This window comes from Pseudophryne corroboree, chromosome 9 (assembly GCF_028390025.1).
Source record: "Pseudophryne corroboree isolate aPseCor3 chromosome 9, aPseCor3.hap2, whole genome shotgun sequence".
Lineage (NCBI taxonomy): Eukaryota > Metazoa > Chordata > Amphibia > Anura > Myobatrachidae > Pseudophryne > Pseudophryne corroboree.
Window position 1 is genome coordinate 195351357 of NC_086452.1, and position 12016 is coordinate 195363372.

Consider the following 12016-nt stretch of genomic DNA (forward strand, 5'->3'; position numbering starts at 1 on the left):
TTGGTGGATAAAACATTTTAAATGTAGTGGGGATCAGCAGTGCAGACAATTGGTCTACAATCATTGTTAAGGTGCCCACATACTGAGCGATTTTGAGGTCAATTTGGAGGAAAATGATACATTGTACATGTATGATATAGCGTTCACAAAAGTGCAAATCGAATGTTCTGCTCAAACGATAACAATCCGATGCACGTCCCTGCAGCTCGTATGATTTATACTCTGATGTTACCTGCTACAGTCAAGATCTGCTAACATCTGTCATTGTCTTTAGAGATCATACGATAAATAATTTGTTAAAAGAACGCTTTTTTACAAAATCGTGAGTCAGGGACTGCCAGGGAGCTCCCGGGGAAGTTCAAGGGAAATCGCAAATGATATCGCATCGTTTGCGAATCGCTCAGTGTGAGGGCAATTTTGGACTTAGAGATTGGCTGTACAGCTTTAATCAATGTTACTAAAAATTATGGTGACATTAGAAACAAAGGGATTTGATATGACAGAACTCGGATGGGAGTAATTACTTTTATGCCTGAATTTGGAAATACTTGAAAGTAGGGGTTTGGGAGTTTTATCAGAAAAGCTTTGGATCCCAGGAATATCTAAATTGTACCTAATTATGGACCTAATTAATGTTTGTATGCTAATTCATATGCAGGTGTGAATTTTCAGGCTGCAGAATTGTTATATAATTTTAACTTTCACTGAAAAGTTAGCAACGCTGCACCCATGAAGTGCGGGGGATAGCCCTGGGTTTCAGACCGGGCCTGGAGTACACTGGAGATGAGGAACCCCTTTATTGGGGGGATTAATGACTAGTTGGGTGATAACAATTTGGTGATGAAATATAGATGTTTTAGTGGCATATCTTCACATGTATTTATTGTTGAGGTGCTGGAACAGAGCATCCTGATAAAGTTCTGTCCTAGGGCTACAAGCAAAGTTATTTATTACTACCACTATTACTTTGCTTAGGGATTCAGAAAGAGTGAGGCATGTGTATCCGCCAGTCGGGGTCAATGGAGAGAGATCTTGAGTATCTCCGAGTCTCTACAGTAAAATCTATATTAAAATAGCTCATAAGTTACTATGGGCTCTGGTATAAACTGCTGGGGCCAGTCTGACAGTTTAGCAGCCCGCATAGAAACCTACCGTGGTTGCATGAGCTCCCAAAACATCTTTGGTAAATATGTCCCCTAGAGAGTCACATTGGACCACCTGTTGTTTAGCCAGAGATATGTTCCCTTTACATTTATCCGCCTTCCAAATGCTGGATGAAGCTTTTATTACATTGCATGATGCAAATGGGTTACCAGTGACTGAATCTAAAGGCTTGTCGATAACAATATCAGGTGGGAGCTGAACTCAAGCGGGCAAACTACACTACAGAATAACTATGCTTCTGTCACAATATTTTAGTATAATAAGCACGGTGCTGCGTATATTTTGTGGTGCCTTATATATAAAAGAAATTATACTGAAATCTGTACACTTTAAACCACTTTCTTTATTTTCAGAGCAACCGTTTTGAGTAGTTACTCCACCTTCTGGACTGGTGTGCAGAGTGACATCCTAGTTGCAGTAAGTCTGTGAATAGTACACCGTCCAATTGGCATGGCATGTTCTGTGCGACCTTAACCACTTGCCTGGCTTGGTCGCATTAGATACGACCATGCTGCAAGTGCTTTATCTGACCTGGTCGCACAGAATGCGACCAGTCAGATAAACAGTGTTATCAGCGGCAGGGAAGGGAAACTGCCTCCCTGCACCCAGCCCTCAGTGTTGCCGTGCTGCCGATCATTGCTGATCGGTCAGCACGGTAGGATCCCCCAGCAGCTGCAGACAATAGCAGCCGCTGGTAAGTGTACATCATTGTCCCCAAGTCCCCCCCTATGCACCCGGCAGCTGTCCGGGCTCTGAAAACTACAGTCGCGATGTTCATGATGTTCCGATGGACACGATGTTCCCGATCGATGTTCCGATGTTGAAAAAATATTATTTAAAATATATATATATATATTATTATTTTTAAATCTTTTTTTTTTTAACTAAAATCATTTTGGATAGGGCTAAATTCATGTTCTTCACCTAATTCACTCATTACAAAAAAACTACAATTCCTGAGCTTTTTTTGGGGGGGGGGGGGGGGGGGGGATTGTCAGTTAAGTGGTTAAACTTCATACATATGAATGTGATCTATACTGTTTGATACAAAAAATAATAACAATATTCTCCTTACTGCTGCAGATGTCCAATACCACATGTGGTTCTCAGAAGTATTGCCTTACTGGTCCAGAGAACTGCAGTCCCAGTAACAACAACTGTCTGTTCATGTCAGCAGTTCCCTCTAGCAATGGTTACGTCATTGAAATGAGCGGTGCAACATCAGGTTATGTGGCCATTGGTTTCTCAAATGATACAAAAATGGTAGGTGTCTAATCTAATTCTGTACAGAAACTACTCAGACAAATACCTTGTACAAATGTAGATTTGGGTGTGGATGCATTTGTTTGACATATTCTTTTTTTGTACTGTATACACGCAGAGGTGTCACCGGGTGTGGTGACACCCGGTGCGCACCCTTGATATCGCAGCACGACAGAGGCGCGCTTGTGGCAAAAAGGGAACATTGATGTAAATTAAGGGGTGTGGCCTCGCGGGATCGTCACTCCAGGGGCGTGCCCAGCATCTCCGGAAATGCTGGGCTGTACTGGGCTGCCCCCGGAGACTGTCTACCAGCGTTTCCGGCTCCTCTTCTATGACAGGAGCTGGGTGCTGTAGCAGACTTTCACACTTCAGCACCTAACTCACTGCGGAGGAGCCAACATTTTGGTGTCACCCCTTCCAGGTGTCACACCCGGGTACGGTCTGCACCCGCCTTGTGACGCCACTGCATGTGTACAAAACATGTATGCCTCTGTAGATTGATTCGCAGGGCGGCCATCAAGGGGGGAGTACTGGGACTGTAGTCTGGGGCCCAGACGAGAGGGGGGCCCAGACAGAGAGGGGGGTTCTCAACTCCCCTCCGCAGCTATGCCTCACAGACCTGCTGTCATACAGACCTTGTGCCTATACTAGCTCAGAAAGAGAAGTAAGAAGAACTTAAAGTGTAACCTCTGCAGCAAGACATGCTCTCAACTAACCCCCTTCCCAGCAGCTTGCTCCACGCCATGGCTCCCGGCAGATCTGTGGGACAAGGGGCCTAATTCAGACTTGATCGTAGCCATGTAAAATTTTGCACAGCACGATCAACCCTCCTGACATGCGGGGGGACGCCCAGCAAAGGGCTAGTCCACCCTGCCTGTCTGGCCCTCCCCCTGCTGCACAGGTACAAAAGCTTCACACGGCGGCGATGCTTTTGTACCTGAAGAGTAGCTCCCTACCAGCGCAGCTCCTGCGCGCTTGCAGGGAGCTACCCATCACTCTCTGGGTCGTAGCGGCTGCATGTGACGTCACACAGTCGCCGCAGCCCGCCCCCCGCATGATCCGGGCACGCCTGCGTTGCCCAGACCGCGCCCCCCCAAAATGGCAACCCAATGCCATTAGCCCGCCCCCTGCCTGTCAATCAGTCAGAGGCGATCGCTGGGCTGAGATGCCGATTGCATCTCTGGCATGCGCCGGTGCACTGCGGCGCATGCGCAGTTCAGACCTGATCACTCGCTGTGCGAAAACGCACAGCAGCAATCAGGTCAGAATTAGGCCCCAGGTGCCTTGCACTCCAGGGCATGGAGCACATATTTCCCCGGGAATATGCAGTTTCTGCTGTGCACGTTTTATTTTGCCCAGAAGAAGTTAGAGACACATTTCCACGGCAACGGTCCGGGTAACATACATTTACTTCTGTCCCGGTCCTATGCAGGGTCGGCTCTATCATTAGCCAGCTACCTAGGGCACCGGGATCTGGGGGGCACCCCTGAATCTGCCTGTAAAAAAAAAAAAGTATGAGAGAAGTATCCTTGTTGAACTTGGTATCCGGTCTTTATAGGTCAACAGTTAAAAGGCTGATACTCAATAGGTGAACCACTAATGGTTGACATGCATTAGGTCAACATGGTCAAAAGGACGACATGGTCATAAGGTCAATATGTAAAAGGTAGACAATACAAAAGGTCAACAATTTCAAAAAGTCGACATGACAATTTCAACTTTTTCATACTTAACCATCCATGTGGACTACCATTGGGAATAGGAACCTTTCGTGAGTGCAGCAGTAGCGGAGTGAGCCACTTTGCCCAAAGCATGGAGAGGGGGCACAAGCCATGCATAAATTGTGTTGACCTGTTTTGTGCTGACATCTTCCATGTCAACCTTTTGAACATGTCATCCTTTTGCACGTTGACTATTTGGGGTCAACCTCTTGACTGTTGACCTTTTTTAGTGTAGATCGAATGATCCACACCCGTTGAACTTAATACAGGGCCTAATTCAGACTCTATTGCTGGTACAATAACAATCGTAGCCTGAAGCCCTTGCTCGAGTACACACGCGCATCGGCCGCACTGAGCGTGCGCGTCACATGAGACCCAGTAAAATGCGATAGCATCTCAGGGCTACGATCACCTCTGTCTGATTGACAGGCAGAGGCAGACGCGGGTCTTGCCAATAGCATTAGAACACCATTGGTGGGGTGTGGTCCGGACAACGCAGACGTGTCTGGACCACAGCGGGAGCGGGCCGTAGCGGCTGCATGATGTCACATGCAGCCGCTGCAACCTGGAACACAGTGGGTAGCCGCCTGCCTGTGCAGGTATGGAGCTAATGGGCGGGTGTGAAAGCATCGCTGCCGTGCAATGCTTTCACACCCGTGCAGGGCCTGACACGCGGGATCGACTAGCCCTGTGCTTGGCGTTTCCCCTGCATGTCAGAGAAACTGATCGTAGATGTGCTAAATTTGAATCACTCCCACAGACAGCAGCTTTTGAACTTCTAAGACACAATCTCCGCACTGTCACTTGAGGGGCTTGAAAGTGGGTATTGATGTGTGGGTTGGGTGGGGTGGGGGGGATTAGGTTGAAGTTTTGCCTAGGGTGCCAAGAAACCTTGCAGCGGCCCTGTTCCTATGCTAAAGTGTTCCATGGGGGATTGTGGCCTTTTCAATGCTTGAATGTAAAAATCATAAAATTGTACAGTGTGTGTTACTGTATGCATGGTCATCATAAGTGGGTATGGGCAGTAATGTTGTACCAGTCGCAGGCTATAGGGGACCCCATCGACATTTGTGTTTACGGACTTAGGGGGTCATTCCGAGTTGTTCGCTCGCAAGCTGCTTTTAGCAGCTTTGCACATGCTAAGCTGCCGCCTACTGGGAGTGAATCTTAGCTTATCAAAATTGCGAACGAAAGATTAGCAGAATTGCGAATAGACACTTCTTAGCAGTTTCTGAGTAGCTTCAGACTTACTCGGCATCTGCGATCAGTTCAGTCAGTTTCGTTCCTGGTTTGACGTCACAAACACACCCAGCGTTTGCCCAGACACTCCTCCGTTTCTCCAGCCACTCCCGCGTTTTTCCCAGAAACGGTAGCGTTTTTTCGCACACACCCATAAAACGGCCAGTTTCCGCCCAGAAACACCCACTTCCTGTCAATCACATTACGATCACCAGAACGAAGAAAAAACCTCGTAATGCCGTGAGTAAAATACCTAACTGCATAGCAAATTTACTTGGCGCAGTCGCACTGCGGACATTGCGCATGCGCATTAGCGACTAATCGCTCCGTTGCGAGAAAAAAATAACGAGCGAACAACTCGGAATGACCCCCTTAAACCGCTTCTCATTCACTGACTGTCCCACAAAGCAGAAGCAGTTAACGGCTGCCAGCTGGGTTCATGGGTGCTGCAGGAGACAGGTGTAGGGGGAGGCACATTTACTGGGCCCCTGAGTGAGGGGGGACCCTGAATCTGGTGCGCACATTGCGCCTTAGATAAAGGCATCAGAGCACACTCCAATTTGCCCTTTAAGAGTCTGCCCCCACCACTTCTAGCTCGCCTTACCCAGTTTCTTCTTGTTTGGTCAGGACTCTTGTGCTGCAGCTGCACCGTCCAGTCCAGGGAGGATATAGCCATGTAAGTACATGCAGTATCACACAAAACTCACTCCCTGAGTCTGCAGACTTTTGTTCCTGCCCTACCTCTCCCCCCATGTGTCTGTCTCAGTCTCCACACTGTTTTTCAAAAAAATTTATGTATGTACCTCTGCTCCACCTAACATGTTCCTCTGCCCGCTAGTCACTTTCTTTATCACTCCTAGTCCCATTTTTCCATATGTGGGAATAGTGTGAACAACACACACACACACACACACACACACACACACACACACACACACACTATCATCTACTGTATGTATTATTCTCATAATTTTTATAGTCAAACCTCCAAATCTGAAATCATATATGTGTGTGTAAAGCTGGCTCTGGTAATAGCCAGTGCCTCATCAGCCATTTACCTCACCACAGCCCACTAATACTGTACGTACGTACGTACGTACGTACGTACATACATACATACATACACACACACACATGTATATGTCACACATACAATAAACACACACACACATACATACGCATGCCACTTAGTGATGAGCGGGTTCGGTTTCTCGGAAACCGAACCCCCCCGAACTTCACGCTTTTTACACGGGTCCGAGGCAGACTCGGATCTTCCCGCCTTGCTCGGCTAACCCGAGCGCGCCCGATCGTATTCTATCGCAAGACTCGGATTCTATATAAGGAGCCGCGCGTCGCCGCCATTTTCACACGTGCATTGAGATTGATAGGGAGAGGACGTGGCTGGCGTCCTCTCCGTTTAGATAGAGAGTGAGACACTTGATTTACTGGAGCATTAGGAGTACTCAGAGAGTGCAGAGTTTTGCTGATAGTTATACTAGTGGTGACCACCAGTTTTATTTATTATTTAATATAATCCGTTCTCTGCCTGAAAAAAAACGATACACAGTCACATACCATATCTGTGCTCAGCCTCAGTGTGCTGCATGATAATATCATCTATGTATATCTGACTGTGCTGAGTAGTGCTCACTGCTCACAAAGCTTAATTGTGGGGGAGACTGGGGAGCAGTTATAGCAGGAGTACATATTTAACAGTGCTCACTTTTGCTGCCAGAGTGCCAGTGTGACTGACCAGCAGTGACCACCAGTATATTGTCTGCCTGAAAAGGTTAAACACTCGTGTGGTGTTTTTTTTCTTTATTCTATAAACGCATTCTGCTCACAGTGTCCAGCAGGTCCGTCATTCATTATATTTCTATCTTCTTCATACTAGTAGTTTAGGAGTCTGCAGTGCTGACAGTGTCCAGCAGGTCCGTCATTATACAATATATACCTGTCCTGCAGTAGTGATATATATATATTTTTTATATCATTATCATCCAGTCTATACTAGCAGACGCAGTACGGTAGTCCACGGCTGTAGCTACCTCTGTGTCGGCAGTCGCTCGTCCATAATTGTATACCTACCTGTGGTGGGTTTTTTTTTTCTATCTTCTTCATACTAGTAGTTTAGGAGTCTGCAGTGCTGACAGTGTCCAGCAAGTCCGTCATTATACAATATATACCTGTCCTGCAGTAGTGATATATATATATTTTTTATATCATTATCATCTAGTCTATACTAGCAGACGCAGTACGGTAGTCCACGGCTGTAGCTACCTCTGTGTCGGCAGTCGCTCGTCCATAATTGTATACCTACATGTGGTGGGGGTTTTTTTTTCTATCTTCTTCATACTAGTAGTTTAGGAGTCTGCAGTGCTGACAGTGTCCAGCAGGTCCGTCATTATACAATATATACCTGTCCTGCAGTAGTGATATATATATATTTTTTATATCATTATCATCCAGTCTATACTAGCAGACGCAGTACGGTAGTCCACGGCTGTAGCTACCTCTGTGTCGGCACTGGCAGTCGCTCGTCCATAATTGTATACCTACCTGTGGTGGGGTTTTTTTTTCTATCTTCTTCATACTAGTAGTTTAGGAGTCTACAGTGCTGACAGTGTCCAGCAGGTCCGTCATTATACAATATATACCTGTCCTGCAGTAGTGATATATATATATATTTTTATATCATTATCATCCAGTCTATACTAGCAGACGCAGTACGGTAGTCCACGGCTGTAGCTACCTCTGTGTCGGCACTGGCAGTCGCTCGTCCATAATTGTATACCTACCTGTGGTGGTTTTTTTTTTTTCTATCTTCTTCATACTAGTAGTTTAGGAGTCTGCAGTGCTGACAGTGTCCAGCAGGTCCGTCATTATACAATATATACCTGTCCTGCAGTAGTGATATATATATTTTTTTATATCATTATCATCCAGTCTATACTAGCAGACGCAGTACGGTAGTCCACGGCTGTAGCTACCTCTGTGTCGGCAGTCGCTCGTCATCCATAAGTATACTAGTATCCATCCATCTCCATTGTTTACCTGAGGTGCCTTTTAGTTGTGCCTATTAAAATATGGAGAACAAAAATGTTGAGGTTCCAAAAATAGGGAAAGATCAAGATCCACTTCCACCTCGTGCTGAAGCTGCTGCCACTAGTCATGGCCGAGACGATGAAATGCCATCAACGTCGTCTGCCAAGGCCGATGCCCAATGTCATAGTACAGAGCATGTAAAATCCAAAACACCAAATATCAGTAAAAAAAGGACTCAAAAATCTAAAATAAAATCGCTGGAGGAGAAGCGTAAACTTGCCAATATGCCATTTACCACACGGAGTGGCAAGGAACGGCTGAGGCCCTGGCCTATGTTCATGGCTAGTGGTTCAGCTTCACATGAGGATGGAAGCACTCAGCCTCTCACTAGAAAAATGAAAAGACTTAAGCTGGCAAAAGCACAGCAAAGAACTGTGCGTTCTTCGAAATCACAAATCCACAAGGAGAGTCCAATTGTGTCGGTTGCGATGCCTGACCTTCCCAACACTGGATGTGAAGAGCATGCGCCTTCCACCATTTGCACGCCCCCTGCAAGTGCTGGAAGGAGCACCCGCAGTCCAGTTCCTGATAGTCAGATTGAAGATGTCAGTGTTGAAGTACACCAGGATGAGGAGGATATGGGTGTTGCTGGCGCTAGGGAGGAAATTGACCAGGAGGATTCTGATGGTGAGGTGGTTTGTTTAAGTCAGGCACCCGGGGAGACACCTGTTGTCCGTGGTAGGAATATGGCCATTGACATGCCTGGTGAAAATATCAAAAAAATCAGCTCTTCAGTGTGGAAGTATTTCAACAGAAATGCGGACAACATTTGTCAAGCCGTGTGTTACCTTTGTCAAGCTGTAATAAGTAGGGGTAAGGACGTTAACCACCTCGGAACATCCTCCCTTATACGTCACCTGCAGCGCATTCATCATAAGTCAGTGACAAGTTCAAAAACTTTGGGCGACAGCGGAAGCAGTCCACTGACCAGTAAATCCCTTCCTCTTGTAACCAAGCTCACGCAAACCACCCCACCAACTCCCTCAGTGTCAATTTCCTCCTTCCCCAGGAATGCCAATAGTCCTGCAGGCCATGTCACTGGCAATTCTGACGAGTCCTCTCCTGCCTGGGATTCCTCCGATGCATCCTTGCGTGTAACGCCTACTGCTGCTGGCGCTGCTGTTGTTGCTGCTGGGAGTCGATGGTCATCCCAGAGGGGAAGTCGTAAGACCACTTTTACTACTTCCACCAAGCAATTGACTGTCCAACAGTCCTTTGCGAGGAAGATGAAATATCACAGCAGTCATCCTGCTGCAAAGCGGATAACTGAGGCCTTGGCATCCTGGGCGGTGAGAAACGTGGTTCCGGTATCCATCATTACTGCAGAGCCAACTAGAGACTTGTTGGAGGTACTGTGTCCCCGGTACCAAATACCATCTAGGTTCCATTTCTCTAGGCAGGCGATACCGAAAATGTACACAGACCTCAGAAAAAGACTCACAAGTGTCCTAAAAAATGCAGTTGTACCCAATGTCCACTTAACCACGGACATGTGGACAAGTGGAGCAGGGCAGACTCAGGACTATATGACTGTGACAGCCCACTGGGTAGATGTATTGACTCCCGCCGCAAGAACAGCAGCGGCGGCACCAGTAGCAGCATCTCGCAAACGCCAACTCTTTCCTAGGCAGGCTACGCTTTGTATCACCGCTTTCCAGAATACGCACACAGCTGAAAACCTCTTACGGCAACTGAGGAAGATCATCGCAGAATGGCTTACCCCAATTGGACTCTCCTGTGGATTTGTGGCATCGGACAACGCCAGCAATATTGTGTGTGCATTAAATCTGGGCAAATTCCAGCACGTCCCATGTTTTGCACATACCTTGAATTTGGTGGTGCAGAATTATTTAAAAAACGAGAGGGGCGTGCAAGAGATGCTGTCGGTGGCCAGAAGAATTGTGGCACACTTTCGGCGTACAGGCACCACGTACAGAAGACTGGAGCACCACCAAAAACGCCTGAACCTGCCCTACCATCATCTGAAGCAAGAAGTGGTAACGAGGTGGAATTCAACCCTCTATATGCTTCAGAGGTTGGAGGAGCAGCAAAAGGCCATTCAAGCCTATACAACTGAGCACGATATAGGAGGTGGAATGCACCTGTCTCAAGCGCAGTGGAGAATGATTTCAACGTTGTGCAAGGTTCTGCAACCTTTTGAACTTGCCACACGTGAAGTCAGTTCAGACACTGCCAGCCTGAGTCAGGACATTCCCCTCATCAGGCTTTTGCAGAAGAAGCTGGAGACATTGAAGGAGGAGCTAACACAGAGCGATTCCGCTAGGCATGTGGGACTTGTGGATGGAGCCCTTAATTCGCTTAACAAGGATTCACGGGTGGTCAATCTGTTGAAATCAGAGCACTACATTTTGGCCACCGTGCTCGATCCTAGATTTAAAACCTACCTTGGATCTCTCTTTCCGGCAGACACAAGTCTGCTGGGGTTCAAAGAACTGCTGGTGAGAAAATTGTCAAGTCAAGCGGAACGCGACCTGTCAACATCTCCTCCTTCACATTCTCCCGCAACTGGGGGTGCGAGGAAAAGGCTCAGAATTCCGAGCCCACCCGCTGGCGGTAATGCAGGGCAGTCTGGAGCGACTGCTGATGCTGACATCTGGTCCGGACTGAAGGACCTGACAACGATTACGGACATGTCGTCTACTGTCACTGCATATGATTCTCTCCCCATTGAAAGAATGGTGGAGGATTATATGAGTGACCGCATCCAAGTAGGCACGTCAGACAGTCCGTACTTATACTGGCATTAAAAAGAGGCAATTTGGAGGCCCTTGCACAACTGGCTTTATTCTACCTAAGTTGCCCTCCCACAAGTGTGTACTCCGAAAGAGTGTTTAGTGCCGCCGCTCACCTTGTCAGCAATCGGCGTACGAGGTTACATCCAGAAAATGTGGAGAAGATGATGTTCATTAAAATGAATTATAATCAATTCCTCCGTGGAGACATTCACCAGCAGCAATTGCCTCCACAAAGTACACAGGGAGCTGAGATGGTGGATTCCAGTGGGGACGAATTGATAATCTGTGAGGAGGGGGATGTACACGGTGATATATCGGAGGATGATGATGAGGTGGACATCTTGCCTCTGTAGAGCCTGTCAAAGTCAGAAAAATATCTCTATGCACACTACCATATTTGCACCTCACAGAGGTCCGTGCTGCGCATGCGTACGCTCTCCCGTACGTGCGCATACTCACAGTCGCGGGCACCCGCAGGCGCACGGTATGCGTATTTACGGTAGAGTTTATGTGATCGTAGCGTGTGACTCAATCGTTACATATTTTCACTATATAATGTATTTTGTAGATCATGGTCCCTTTGATAGATTCTGAAAGTTTAGTTAATATAGCATGTTCCTGGACAGAGGGATCCCTCTTTGTATTGTACGAAGGGTCTAACAGGGGTCATACAGTGGTGTTTGGTACCCATCGGAAGAGTATTTAAATAGCAATATTCCGGTGTTGGTTTGGAGCGGATTAATCGCTCGTGCGAATAGTTATGGACAT

At 47.0% G+C, this 12016-nt stretch overlaps 1 pseudogene; it reads left to right on the forward strand.

Annotated features, from left to right (window-relative positions):
• LOC134958775 (putative ferric-chelate reductase 1) overlaps positions 1-12016 on the forward strand; it is a 131612-nt pseudogene that overhangs the window by 38729 nt on the left and 80867 nt on the right.